This window comes from Marmota flaviventris, chromosome 6 (genome assembly GCF_047511675.1).
Source record: "Marmota flaviventris isolate mMarFla1 chromosome 6, mMarFla1.hap1, whole genome shotgun sequence".
Lineage (NCBI taxonomy): Eukaryota > Metazoa > Chordata > Mammalia > Rodentia > Sciuridae > Marmota > Marmota flaviventris.
Genome location: NC_092503.1, coordinates 123,364,086 through 123,378,164, shown reverse-complemented (window position 1 = coordinate 123,378,164; position 14,079 = coordinate 123,364,086). Strand labels below are relative to the sequence as shown.

The 14,079-nt window shown below is 42.1% G+C and overlaps 1 long non-coding RNA gene across 1 annotated transcript in view; it reads right to left on the bottom strand.

Annotated features, from left to right (window-relative positions):
- LOC139706053 (uncharacterized) overlaps positions 1–14,079 on the bottom strand; it is a 36,709-nt gene that overhangs the window by 11,423 nt on the left and 11,207 nt on the right. The gene's annotated exons all lie outside the window — the stretch shown is intronic.

Below are 14,079 nucleotides of genomic sequence, written 5' to 3'. Positions count from 1 at the left end.
CATTCCAGCTCATGAACTGACTTCCTTAATAAGACTCCTAAAGCCCAAGAAGTAAAATCAAGAATCAGAGGCTGGGTTGTAGCTTAGCAGTAGAGTGCTTGATCCTCAGCACCACATAAAAATAAATAATTAAAATAAAGATATTGTGTCCAACTACAACTAAAAAAAAAAGTCAATAAATGGGATGGCATCAAACTAAAAAACATCTTCACAGCAAAGAAAAAAAATCAACAGCATGAAGAAAGAGCCTATTGAATGGGAGAACATCATTGTCACCTGCATCTCAGATGAGCATTAATTTCCAGGATATATAAAGAAGTCAAAAAACATTAAAAAAAAATTCAATAAACAAATGGGCAAAGGAACTGAACAGACACTTCACAGAAGAAATATGAATGGTCAAAAAATATATGAAAAAATGTTCAACTTCTCTAGCAATTAGAGAAATGCAAATTAATATTACACTGAGAATCTACCTCACTCCAGTCAGAATGGCAACTATAAGGAATTCAAGTAATGATAAATGTTGGCGAGGATGTGGGGGGAAAGGTACACTCATGCATTGCTGGTGGGACTGCAAGTTGATGCAACCACTCTGGAATTTTCTGAGATTCCTCAGAAAACTTGGAATGGAACCACCGTTTACCCTAGTTATCCCACTCCTGTATATACCCAAAGGATTTAAAATCAGCATACTACAGTGATACAGCCACATCAATGTTTATAGCACCACTCACAATAACTAAGCTATTTATAGCTCAACTCACAATAGCTAAGCCATGAAACAAACCTAGGTGGCCTTCAACAGATGAATGGATAATGTATATATACACAATGTAGTATTACTCAGCCATAAGAGTAATGATCTTATGACATTAGCCGGCAAGTGGATGGAACTGGAGATTCCCATGCTAAGTGAAGTAAGCCAGTCCCAAAAAAAACCAAAGGTCAAATGTTTTCTCTGATATGTGGAAGCTAACCCACAATAAGGAGGCTGGTGAGGGGAAGGGAAGAACAGACAACAACAACAAAAAAAAAAAATGGTGGAGCCCTAAACCAATAAGACAGGTGCTTTATAAGAGTAGGAAAAAAAAGAGATCTTCCTCTCCTCTCTCCCTCCCCTTTATCCTCTCTCTTTCCCCCTCCCCTTCCATTGACACAAGACCAGACAAAAACATAGTGGGAAGGTCCATCTACTGTTGAGGAAGAAAGCCCTGGCCAGAAAGCAAACCAACCAGAACCTTGATCTTGGACTTTCCTTCTCCAGAACTCTGAAAAAATATATATTTTTTTTTTGTTTGTTTGTTTGTTTGTTTGTTTGAGCTACCCAGTCTGTAGTCTTTTGTTATAGCAGTCTAGGCAAACTAAGATGGATTTTGGAACCAGTGTGGAATGTTATTTTACCACATGCCAAAATTGTAGATGAGACTTTGGAACTGGGTTGAGGCTGGAAGAATTTGCAGTACATACTAGAAAAGCTGAGATTGGCTCGAAGGTGTTGTTGGTAGTAATATAGATGCTTAAGACAGTTCTGGTGAAGGTCCAAGAAGACAACAGGAAAGCTATAGGCAAAGCCTCTATCATCATATGTAATCATGAGCAAAAGATCGATTTAAAAACGGACATCACAGACCATTGTGATAAGGTCTCAGATGAACATGTGGAATATTTTATTGTAAATGGAGGAGAAGGGATCCTTACAATAAATTCTGCAAGCCAAGAAAAAAAGAGTATTACGGAGAAGCAAATCATCCTGCCCCTTGATCTAGGGCCATGAACTTCCAGAAGTGTGATAAAAAATAAAATTAAATTAAAATTTAAAAAAAAAAAAAGAATTTTTGTTATCTAAACCATTCATTCTACTGAGTTTTGTTATGGCAACCTGGAGAAGTCAATCGGTTTCGCCACGGCTCCAGGTTACAAAGTCTCTAATGAGGCCATGAAGCCCGGAACCTTCTTCCTGCTGCCCTCGGCGATGCTGGTTCTGACCAGGACCTGGCGAGTTGAGTGCGGAGTAAGGAGGGAAATGATCTCTTCTCAAGAGGAATGAAGGGACCACTCTGCAGAGTAGGACAGTGTCTCAGCCACCTCCGGCCCAGTCCTCTCCTCTACCTCGTCAACTCCTTGTTCTGAGCCCAGCCCCGCCTCCTCTTCTCCAGTCTCAGAGTCTGGCCCTTCTGATCTCATTGCCCCTTTCAGTCTCAGGAGCGCCCATGCCTCCTCCTGCTCTCCCATCAACCTGGGACTCGGGGTCCCGCTACCTACGGGAGGACGGAGGACCATCGGGAGGATCGGGAGGATCGAGGACCATGGTGACAGGTCTCAGCCCCTCCCCGCCCCCAAGCTCCCGCCCGCTGAGGTATTTCTGCACTGCCATGACCCTACCTGGTCGCAGGGAGCCCGGTTTCAGGGCTTTCCGCTACTTGGATGACCCACAATGACTTGCGAGTCCCAGAGAGGTGCCCGCGGACCAAGCGGAAGGGCCAGAATATTGGGACCGGCAGACCCAATGCACAAATTTTGTGAGTGAATTTGCGGGCCTTTCTGACGCCGGTGAGTGATCCCGGACCCAGATCATAAGTCACAACCTGCCCCCATCCTCCGTTAAGTGGCCTGGACCTCCCAATCTTAGGAACGACCCAAGTCTGTGAGATTTGTTGATTTCCAGTCGGTTTGGCGCGAAAGGCCCTAACCAGTCATCGCCCATCTTTCTTCCAGGGGGTGGGGCTAAGTGTGAGGGACCCCACCCCCACCCCTAGACCAGTGCAGCTGATTGCTAGATCCTGGCTAGGGTTCCACACCATCCGGTCTATGCTTGGCTGCTACACCCCAGCGGTACTTACAAGACTGCCTACAATGGCACCGATTATATCTCCCTGAACAAGGACCTGCGCTCCTGGACTGAAGCAAACAATGTGGCTCTGATCACCCAGCACAAAGATAAAGGGCCTATCTAGAAGTTACAGGCATGGAGGGGCTCTACCTGAACGACAGGAAGGAGATGCTATGTGTACAGGTACTAGGGACAGCAGGTCACCTCCTGGATCTCTTTGCTGACCTCTCACAAGGAGTGAAAAATGGAACCTATGCTACTATACCGCCCACCCTCTGGTTCACACTAGATGAGTTCGCCTGAGTTTCCGAATGCTGTATCAGAGAGCTACTCTGAGGGCCCAACTTTCTCTGAGAATTAACGGAGGCAGTCTCGCTTTTCAGGGTTGGAGGGGAAGACAATCCCTGAGATAACTGATCAGCAGTTCCCTTTAATTCTGGCAGCAAACGGGATCATGGGGTGGAGGCAATCCCAAATGCTTTTGTTTTGTACCAGGAATCGAACTCAGGGGCACTCAACCACTGAGCCACATCTCCAGCCCTATTTTGTATTTTATTTAGAGACAGGGTCTCCACTGAGTTGCTTGGCGCTTGGCGCCAAGTTGCTAAGCGCTTCATTCATAGTTGCTAAGGCTGGCTTTGAACTCGAAATCCTTCTGCCTCAGCCTCCCAAACCACTGGGATTACAGGTGTGCACCACTACGCCCACTAACCCTGAATGTTTTTGGAACTCTGACTCCAGCTTTTCTGAGTCACTCCACCTTTATCCAAGTCACCAAAAGTCCCTCTCAAAGACCTGAAGCCTCTTTCCTTGGGTTGTCCCAACTGAAATGTTGAACTTTCCATGGAATAAAACATCTAAAAACCTTAAGTACAAACTGGTGACTGTTTTGTACTCCTTCTCCCACCCCAGGGTGGTCAGGCAAGTGCTGCTTCAGTAATCAATGGGAAGAAATGCAAAGTGTCTGAATTTCTGGATTCTTCTCAGACCTCCCCTCAAAAGCACATATGACCCATCACTCAATTTCTGACCATGATGTCACCCTGAGATGCTGGGCTCTGACCTTCTACCCTAAGGAAATCACCCTCACCTGGCTGAATAGGGAGAAGCAGACCAAGGACATAAAGATTGCAGAGACTGGCCTGCAGGGGGATAGAAGTGGGTAGCTGTGGTGATGCCTTCTAGAGAGGAGCAGAGATACACCTGCCATGTGCAGCATGAGGGACTGCCCTAACCCCCACCCTGAGATGGAATTAGGAAGGGAAGAGAATCTGTTGTCAGTGAAAGCAGGATCCATTCAGGGTCCTTCACCTTCCTTCCCTTCCATTCTCTTCCCAAAGCCACCCCCTCAGTCCACCATCTCTCTATCATGGGAATTTTGTTGGCCTGGTTCACCTAGGACCTGTGGTCACTGGAGCTGTGATCCCTGTTTTGATGTGGAGGAAGTTAACAGGTCAGGATGGGGTACAAGTAGTTGTCTAAATTTTTTTGTCCCACTGGGGGATTCTAATCCCCAGATGGAAGTTTACCCTGCCTCATTAATGGGAAGAACCATCCACACACACATGCTTACCAGGCTTGGCGTTCTGTTTGCAGAACACTCTGTAAATTACATGTGAAAAATCAAGGACCAATTTATTACCGTGGTGACTGTGGCCAAGGGAACCTGATGCCCAGCAGTTGCAGATCAGAGGTGAGGGGCCTATAAGACAGACTTCCAAGAGTGCAGTTGGTCCTCCTTTTTTCGTGTTTCTTGATCTTACCCTGCATCTGCAGACACAGTTCTACAAACTTCCCTGGGCCCAGAATTAGAGGGTTCCTCTGTGGCCTCATGGCCCTGCCTCTTCCTGGCCTGTCCCAGGATGTCTTCTCACAGGTGGAAGGAAAGGAAGCTACACACAACTGCCTTTAATTATGCAGGTGAGTGATCCCTGAGACCCTGTGACAGTATAGACAGGAATCCATGGAGGAGCTTGCCCACCCCATAATTCCTCCTTGAGTCATGTGTCCTGTGGGCTGTGTGTCAGTCATGTGTCACTGTCTCTGGAAGGGACAATGCTTAGGACTCTGATATATCTCTTAAGGTTTCTAATAGTGAAACACCAGAGGGCCTGAAATTGAAGAGAGGGTAGGCCAGAGGGAACAGTACTATGTATGGAACTCTGGATTTGAACATATTATGTATGGTGGGCAGTTCAGAATGTCATCAAGTACAGTGACTGATCTGAATTTGTTCATTATTTTCTTATACAGTATGAGACAGCTGCCTTGTGTGGGACTCAGGGATCCAAGATTGGTTCAACACATATATACCAATGTGACTTCAAGAGCTCCTGACTTCTTCTTCTGCAACTTGCATGTGCATATGTCTATGGGGTCTTTGTTCTTATCAGCAAAATGTGAGAAAATAAGAAGACCCAAACCCCTTCCCCACACTGACTTGTGTAGTCTTTCCTGACCAACTTTTCTATTTCAGCAGACAGAAGGCAAGATGTCCCATCCTGTCTTAATGTTTTGTAGCACTGAACTGCAATTTCTTACCTCCCTACTGAAAATAAGAATCTGGACATAAAATTTGTCTTCAAAAACTTGCGGAAGGGAATAAAACCTGAAAACCTTCCAGAATCCACATTTATTGTACTAAGTCTATTGCAGATAGATTAAAAAAAAAAAAAAAAAAAAAAGCTGTGAGGAGCCCAGTATGGATGGATGGATGGGGCTGGTGCCCAGTTGGTGCTCAGCCCACTGTGGGTTTGGGTGTATTCACTTTTCAGCTGAGTCATCTTCACTTCTCAGTTGCCCTTGTCCATTCAATAGAACTTGGTCACACAAGGATCTGATCACAGGTACAGCCCAGGTATTGTCCTATATCTAAGATAACAGGTAGTGAGGGTTTTGTGTGGCCAGGTCAACTTAGGCTCAGATCTGAGTCTCTCAGCCTCAAAAACTTTTTTTTTTTTTTTTTTTTTTTAATATTTATTTTCTAGTTTTCGGCGGACACAACATCTTTGTTGGTATGTGGTGCCGAGGATCGAACCCGGGCCGCACGCATGCCAGGCGAATGCGCTACCCCTTGAGCCACATCCCCAGCCCCTCAAAAACTTTTTTATGTGCTTGTTTCTTAGTTTCTATAGATTATTCTTATTCTTGTGTACAAGTCCTGGCCTCATTTCCCCTGGGTGCCCCCAACCTTGACAGTACGAGGTGTTTTGTCTGTCACTATACACAGAAGTCTCTACAGTCTTAGGAAACCAATTTTCGGGCCTGTCCAGCTCTTCGCCCTCTTTCCAAGGCTGTTTTCCCCAATCTTTTTTAAAGAACCAGATTCTGGAACTACCAGAGATAGTTTCTTGTTAGATTCCTCTTGTAATTCTTCTGCTCTATTCTCCCATCCCTCTCCCTGCCCTTTGCTCTAATAATCCTAATGCTGGGCTGGGGGTGTGGCTCAAGCGGTAGCGCGCTCACCTGGCATGAGTGCGGCCCGGGTTGGATCCTCAGCACTACATACAAACAGAGATGTTGTGTCTGCCGAAAACTAGAAAATAAATATTTAAAAATTCTGTCTCTCTCTCTCTCTCTCTCTCTCTCTCTTTAAAAAAAAAAAAAAAAAAAAAAAGTCCTAATGCTGGCTCAAATACCAATACATGGATTTATAAAGCAGAATCTAATTTTGATTTTTGATTGGAAAACAAGACCCATTAAGTCAAGGATTATCTATTCTTAGAGAAATATACTTGTGTGCTGTAAAATGCAGAAGGTATGGTATGGGAGAAAGGGTGGGCAGCCCTGATGTCACTGAGAACATCATTATGAGAGAATGTTGTACTGCAGCTGTCATAGGATAACACTGGGTCTGAGGGGCAATTAATAAAGTTACTAGAAAATGGAGGTACTGTACACTGATCACTCGTTTCACCAATACAGGCATGTCTCACTTTATTGTGCTTTGCTCTGCCCTCTGCAAATATTGAGTATTTACAAACTGAAGGCTTGCCATAACCCTGTGTATAACAAGTCTACTGGGGACATTTTTTTAACAGTATGTGCTCATTTCATGTCTGTCACATTTTGGTAATTTGGCAATATTTCAACCTTTTTTTATCCTATCTCTTCTTACAGTGACCTGCGATCAGTGATCATTGCTGTTATTATTTTGTTTGGGGGTACCACAAACCACCACCACAAGATGGCAAACTTAATACATGTTTGTGTTCTGACTGCTGCACTGGCTCATCATTCCCCCTGTCTTCCTCTCTCAGGGCCTTCCTATTCCCTGGGATATAACAATATTGAAATTAAGCAAATCAATAATCCCTACAATACTTTCTAAGTGTTCAAGTGAAAGGAAGAGTTGCTAGGCCTCTCACTTTAAATCAAAAGCTAGAAATCATAAAACTTAATGAGGAACACACATGGAACAATGAGTGAAGCCAAAATCTGGGTTTTAGCTATGTTGTGAGTAAAAAAGAAAAGTTCTTGAAAAGAAAAAAAAGTTCTTGAAGGAAATTAAAAGTGCTACTCCACTGAACACAAATGGTAAGAGAAGTGAAACAGCCTTACCGCTGAGATGGAGAAACTTTTCACGGCCCAGACAGAAGATCAAAATTAGCCAATACATTCCCTTGAGCCAAAGCCTAATGCAGAGCAAGGCCCTAATTCTCTTCAATTCTGAGTCTGAAGCAGGGTGTGGTGGCCTATGCCTGTAATCCCAGCAGGGTCTGGAGATATTACTGAACTACTGAAATTTCATGATAAAATCTGAATAGATTAGGAGTTCCTTCTTCCCACCACACTCCTCCCCCAATACTGGAGAATGAACACAGGGGTGCTCTGCCACTGAGCAGTTTCTGGAGACTGAAACAGGAAGATCTCAAGTTTAAAGACAGCCTCAGCAACTCAGTGAGGCCCTAAGCAACTTAGAGACCCTGTCTTAAAAAATAAAATGGGCTGGTGATGTGGCTCAGAAGTTAAACACAACATGGGTTCAATCCCTGATTTCAAAAAAAAAAAAAAATCTGATGGCTGAGAGAGAACTGCAGAAATTTGAAGTTATTCAGAAGATCTAAGAGGATTAATGAAGGCAGCTACATTGCAACAGACTTTCAGTGTAGACAAAACAGCCCTGAAAGATGCCATCTAGAACTTTTGATAGCTACAGAATTCAATTCTAGCTTCAAAGAATAGGACAATTCTCTTGTTAAGGGCTAAAGCAGCCGGGGACTTTGAAGGCAATGTTTATTTGCCATTCTGGATATTCTAGGGCCCTTAAGAATTATACCAGTCTATTTTGCCCGTACTTTATAAATGGAAATAAGCCTGTTTACAACATGGTTTACTTAATATTTTGAGCTCACTGTTCAGACTTATTTGTTCAGGAAAGATTCCTTTCAAAATATTACTGCTCATTAGCAATGTACCTGGTCACCTTAGAACTCTGGTGGGAATGTACAATGAGACTTGTTTTCAGGCCTACTAGCTCAATATCCATTCTGTAGCCCATGGATCAAGGAGTCATTTTGACTTTCAGTCTTATTATTTATTAAGTACATTTAATAAGGATATAGCTGCCAAAGACAGCAATTCCTCTGATGTATCTGAAAATTGAAAATTTTCTGGAAAGGATTCGACATAGCAGATGTCATTAAGAACAATGGTGAGTTATAGGGGAAGGTAGCAACAGGAGTTTGGAAGGGGTTTGGAAGAAGCTGATTCTGACCCTGCTGGAAGATTTTGTGGGGTTAAAGACCTAAATGGAGGAAGTAACTGCAGATGTGGTAGAAATGGCAAGAATTAGAATTAGAAGCAGGGCCTGGAGATATTACTGAACTACTGAAATTTCATGATAAAATCTGAATAGATTAGGAGTTCCTTCTTCCCACCACACTCCTCCCCCAATACTGGAGAATGAACACAGGGGTGCTCTGCCACTGAGCTACATCCCCCAGCCCATTTTATTTCTTATTTTGAGACAGGGTCCCACTAAGTTGCTGAAGCTGACCTCAAACTTGCAATTCTTCTGGCTCAGTCTCCCCACTCACTGGAATTATAGACATGTGCCACTGTGCCCAGATTATTTTTTATTTTGAGAGTATCACTAAGTTGTTGAGGCTTCTGTCCCAGTCCACTGTGTAGCTGGATTATAGGTGTGCACCACCACACTCAACTAGTTCTTTCTTTCTCATGAATAAGCAAAGAATGATTGCTAGATCTAGTCCCAGTGAAGATATTGTGAATATTGTTGAAATGTCACAAAGAATTTAGAATACTGCAAAAACTGAGTTGATAAAGCAATGGCAAGGTTTGAGAGAACAGACTTCAATTTTGAAAGAAGTTCTACTATGGGTACATGCCATCAAACGGCATCACATGCTACAGGAAAATGTTTTATAAAAGAATCAACTGATACAGAAAACTTCATTGATTTTTTTAATGGCCCAAGATATCCCAATCTTTAGCAACCACCAACCCAGACAGCAGCCATCAATATCAAGGCAAGACCCTCCACCAGGAAAAGATTACAACTCAACAAGGACTCAGGTGATTGTTAGCCATTTTCAGTGTTGAAGTATTTTAAAAGTACATACCTTGTTTTTTCAGATATAATGGTATTGCACACTTACTAGATCATAATGTAAACACAACTTTTAAATGTACTAAGAAACCAAAAAAATTTGCTTAATTACAATATTCTCCTTACCACAATGGTCTGGAACAGAACCCACAGTATCTCCAAAGTATGACTATATTTGAGCATTGGCTACATGATACACTATGTTTGCATCTAGTATATATCAGTGAATGAAAAACAGGCTAAAATTCCCACGTGATTGTTAGAGTCTGTAAACAAGTCTGGATGGCACCTGGCAAATGTTAGAGTCTGTAAATAAGTCTGGATGGCACCTGGCAAAATGCCAGAGGGAGTGGTTTGTGAAGTAACGCCAGCGAGCCATTAAGTGTGGAGATTCCTTATTGGTTGACTGCTATATCTAGTTTATGTTAATTAGATAAGCTGTGTGTAATGTATAAATACCTCTGTTGTCCTACAATAAACGGCTTCCACTCCTGCTGTATCAACCTACACAAGTTGTTCGTCACCCCCCGGTTATTTTGCTGCAGCCAGACTGCGGCACCTGATAAAATATATCTTCTAATAGGAAGAGGTAGCTGATACCCTCCAGTCAGAGTAATGAAGTACAATGTTCATATAGGAGGTGGTAAGTACTACAGGAAAGTGATCCAGAGTGTGGGTATGTAGGGACAGATACAATGACCGTTTTACCAGATCAGTCGGTGTGGGCCTTATGGAAAAGAACTTTGGAAGATTTAAAAGACATGAAAGAATTTGTGATGAGGATGTCCAGAGTAAGTTTTTTAGGGATACTTTTAATGCAAATGTACTAGGGTAGGATCCTCTCTGTGTTGTGGGGATAGCAAGGAATCTGGGACATTCTGAGCAAAGTCATTGAGAGGGCAGAGATATAGCCAGATGCTACAGATCTGAGGGATGTCAGAATTCCTACTTTTGAATGAAGCAGTTTTGAGTAAAGATGAACAGGGTGCATCTTCTCTTTTCAAAGATTCACTCTGGAAGTTAAGCTGAGTATAGAATTGAAACAAATGCTAGCAAGGCTATAGGGAAAAATGTAGGAACTGGTGCTATGCTCCAGGATGGATATATGGGTCCCTTTACCTGGAGTGTGAACAATGGGAATAGTGACTGGATTCTGGATCTACCCTGGAGATGGACTTTACAGAATTTCCTAATGGATTAAATCTGGAGTAAGAGAAAAAGGGAGTCAAGGAGAACACCCACAATATCAGACTATGTAAAGAGATGGAGCTGCAAATGATAAGAAGAGAAAGACTCTGGAAGTGACATATAAAAATAGGGGACATGGCAGACACTTAGTGCAAGGGATGTGACCTGAGATGTGCACAAGAAATCCAAGTGAGAGCCAGGCACAGTGGTGCATACTTGTAACTCCTGCTAAGGCAGTAAGATCCAAGTTCAAAGCCAGCCTGGGCAATTTAGAAAGACCTTGTCACAAAATAAAAATTAAAAGGCCTTGAGATGTAGCTTATTAGCAAAGCACCCCTGGATTCAGTTTCCAGTACCATTAAAAAAAAAAAAAAATGCAGGTTGATAATGGGACAAATGAGTCTAGACACATTTAGGAGAACTGTATGGGCAGAAAAAATAGATTGGGAGATGACATCATAGAAATTATATGATGAGGTCACCAAGGGAATGATGGTTACTTGAGAGAAAGGGCACAAGGACTGAGACCTTGAGACCCAGTGTAAGTGATCTGATCAAACCACATTTCAAGAGCACAATGCACAGTTCTGGCTCTGCATCTAGAAGACACACAGACCAGGGAGTCCCAGATCTTCCTGTGCACAAGAATGACCTGGATGTTACCATAACCTGCAGACAGTTTTAAGTCAAGCTTAAGATTCTATATGACAAGGCTGGTGCTGATGCTGCTGATCTGCTGATCACACTTTTAATAATAAGATCAGAGATGAGGCCAGGCACTGTGATGCATGCCTGTAATCCCAGTGGCTCAGGAGGCTGAGGCAGGAGGATCACGAGTTCAAAGCCAGCCTCAGCAAAAAACTAGGTGCTAAGCAACTCAGTAAGACCCTGTCTCTAAATAAAATATATATAGGGCTGGGGATGTGCCTCAGTGGTTGAGTGCCCCTCTACCAAAAAAAAAAAAATAGACAAGGATTCCCAGGATGTTTGTGAGCATCTCTGGTAAGACTTGCTAAATAAACAATTCTTGGATTGAAATGCCTAACACGTATGAGTGCAGGTCTAAGGAGATGCCTGAGTGTTTTGTAACCCACCAGCAATTCTGATGTTCAACCAGATCAGAACCACTAAGATCAATGATCAAAGAATGTCCAGGATGGGCAGGGGTCTTAATCCACCTTTAAATGTATTTTCTGCCCCCTTAGAAACCCAAGCCAGGGTTCCATTTCACAAGCCCACTCTAATTAACAGTGATTGCTTAGAACACAGTATAATGAAAAAAATCTAAGGGTGAATCTGGATTCAACAGGAATGAATATAATATGGTAATATTGGGCCTTCACCATGGCAAAGAAAGCAGCATCTCTTAAACTAAATGATGAAGGACCTTGATTTAAGCAGCAATTACAGAGTCTTATTTCTGTTTTAGTACTTTTTTTTTTTTTTTTTTTAAGCAATACAGAAGATGGAATAAGGGCTGGCAAGACTAAGGTAGGAAAATCAATTAGAATACAAAAAGTTAGTAAGTAGTAAATGGGACAGTATACTTCCCTGGATGACTCCCACATCCTGGAATCATTCATTGGCTAAAACAGGAAAGATACAAACTAAGTTGTCAAGGATAAATTAATCATATAAAGGACTGCAAATATTGAAGGCAGCTAATCATCAAACCCCTGATTTAACTGGGACCAATTTTGAGAACTGGGAACTGAGGCTTTTTTTTTTTTTTTGGTAGGTATGCTAAACCAGGTACAACCCATCTCTATTTTTTCCCACAACTATCTCACTGCCTTCTGTCCCAGATCTCTGGCTCTGCAGTGCCTCTTCTCTCTAGAATAGTTTAAAGTACTGCCAATGTTGCCCCAATCCACCACTGATTCTCGCCAAGGAATTCTTAGTGAATTCAACATAAAAACTCATGTTTCAAACATGATACCATAATCCCAGGGCTACTAAAAACTAAGCCATACAACTTCTCAGCAATTTAGAGATCATACCACAACACTGATGTGGTAAAAAGAAAAGACTAGCTTGGAAATGTGTCTCAGTTGACTCTTTGGGATTAGAAAACAAAATTTAAAGACAAGATGTCATTACAATGGTATAAGTAGGAACAGGCAGGCACATCTCTACCCAAGGTTTGGGGAAAGTTGGCAAACCATATCTGAAAATCCCTTCATCTGGAGACTGTCTAGTTCAGTTCAGCCACATGATTATTTAGGAATAAGAATTATCTAGCCAAAGACTACAGAATTTAGCAGTAAAAATGAGGCAAAGATCTTGCAAGAAATCTTAAAAGAACTGCCTGATCCAAGCAATATATGACTCATGAGTAAAGTTTCAGGGTACATAAATAAAACTCAATAATACATTTCAGTCAAGAAGGCTGGCAGCACTGGGCACAGTGGCCCACATCTGTAATCCCGGCTACTCGGGAGGCTGAGCCAGAAGAATTGCACAATTGAGGCTAACCTCAGCAACTTAGCAAGACCCTGTCTCAAAATAAAAGAATAAAAGGGATGGCAGGTAGCTCAGTGGAACAGTGCCCCTGGGTTCAATCCAGGTACTACAAGGAATAATAAAAAAGAAGGCTGGTAGCACTATTAAAGAACTCTACACTGATACGACGTCTTGAATGTGAAGACACTTATCAAGCTCAGGAAATACCCATTTCTATGAAATTTAAGCCCTGTACTGAGAAACATCAGAACTATCTATGATAGGACACCAAAACAAATTGGTTTTCATTTCTGGCTTCCACTGCAGATGTAGAAAGCTAGTAACACTGCTAACTGTCCTGATGACAATAAAAAGGCAAACAATTGAAAAAAATAATAATAATAATTTTTCTTAAAATCTCAGAAAGCTACCCAAGTAGCCTCAAATCTAAAAGAGACAGGATGTGAGCACATTTTCCATTGTGCTCACAGGAGGCAGAGCACAATGGAAAATGGGGCCACCATACAAGTGGATCAGAAGTATTTAGCTAAAATTCTTTATGAACTGCTAAAGGACAACATGAAAAAAAAAAAAAAAAACTCTTAGGAGCAACAGGTAAAAGGGTAGTTCATACCCACTTGCAGGTTTTCCTCCACAAACCTCCACAGGGTACTCAGGAAAAAGATGGGAGACAGGAAAGGAGGTCACAGAAGATACAGAACTGAAGGAGGGGAAATGCTGTCAGAGCAAAAAAGGGAGAGTACCACATAGCTATTTCTCATCTAAGAAACAAAAGATAAAAGGCTTTCCAAGAATTCTAACATTTAAACAAAAAATAATACCAATTCTATACAATCTCTTCCAGAAAACAGAATGGGGATGAGGGCAAGGGAATATTTCCCAATTAATTTCATGAGGTCAGCATTATTCTGATGCAAGACATCACAAAAAAAAATTAAAAATTAAAAAATAAACCACAGAAGCCAAGGATTCTCAACAAAAACCTATCGAGCAGAGCCCAGCAATTATGAAAACAATTCCTCAT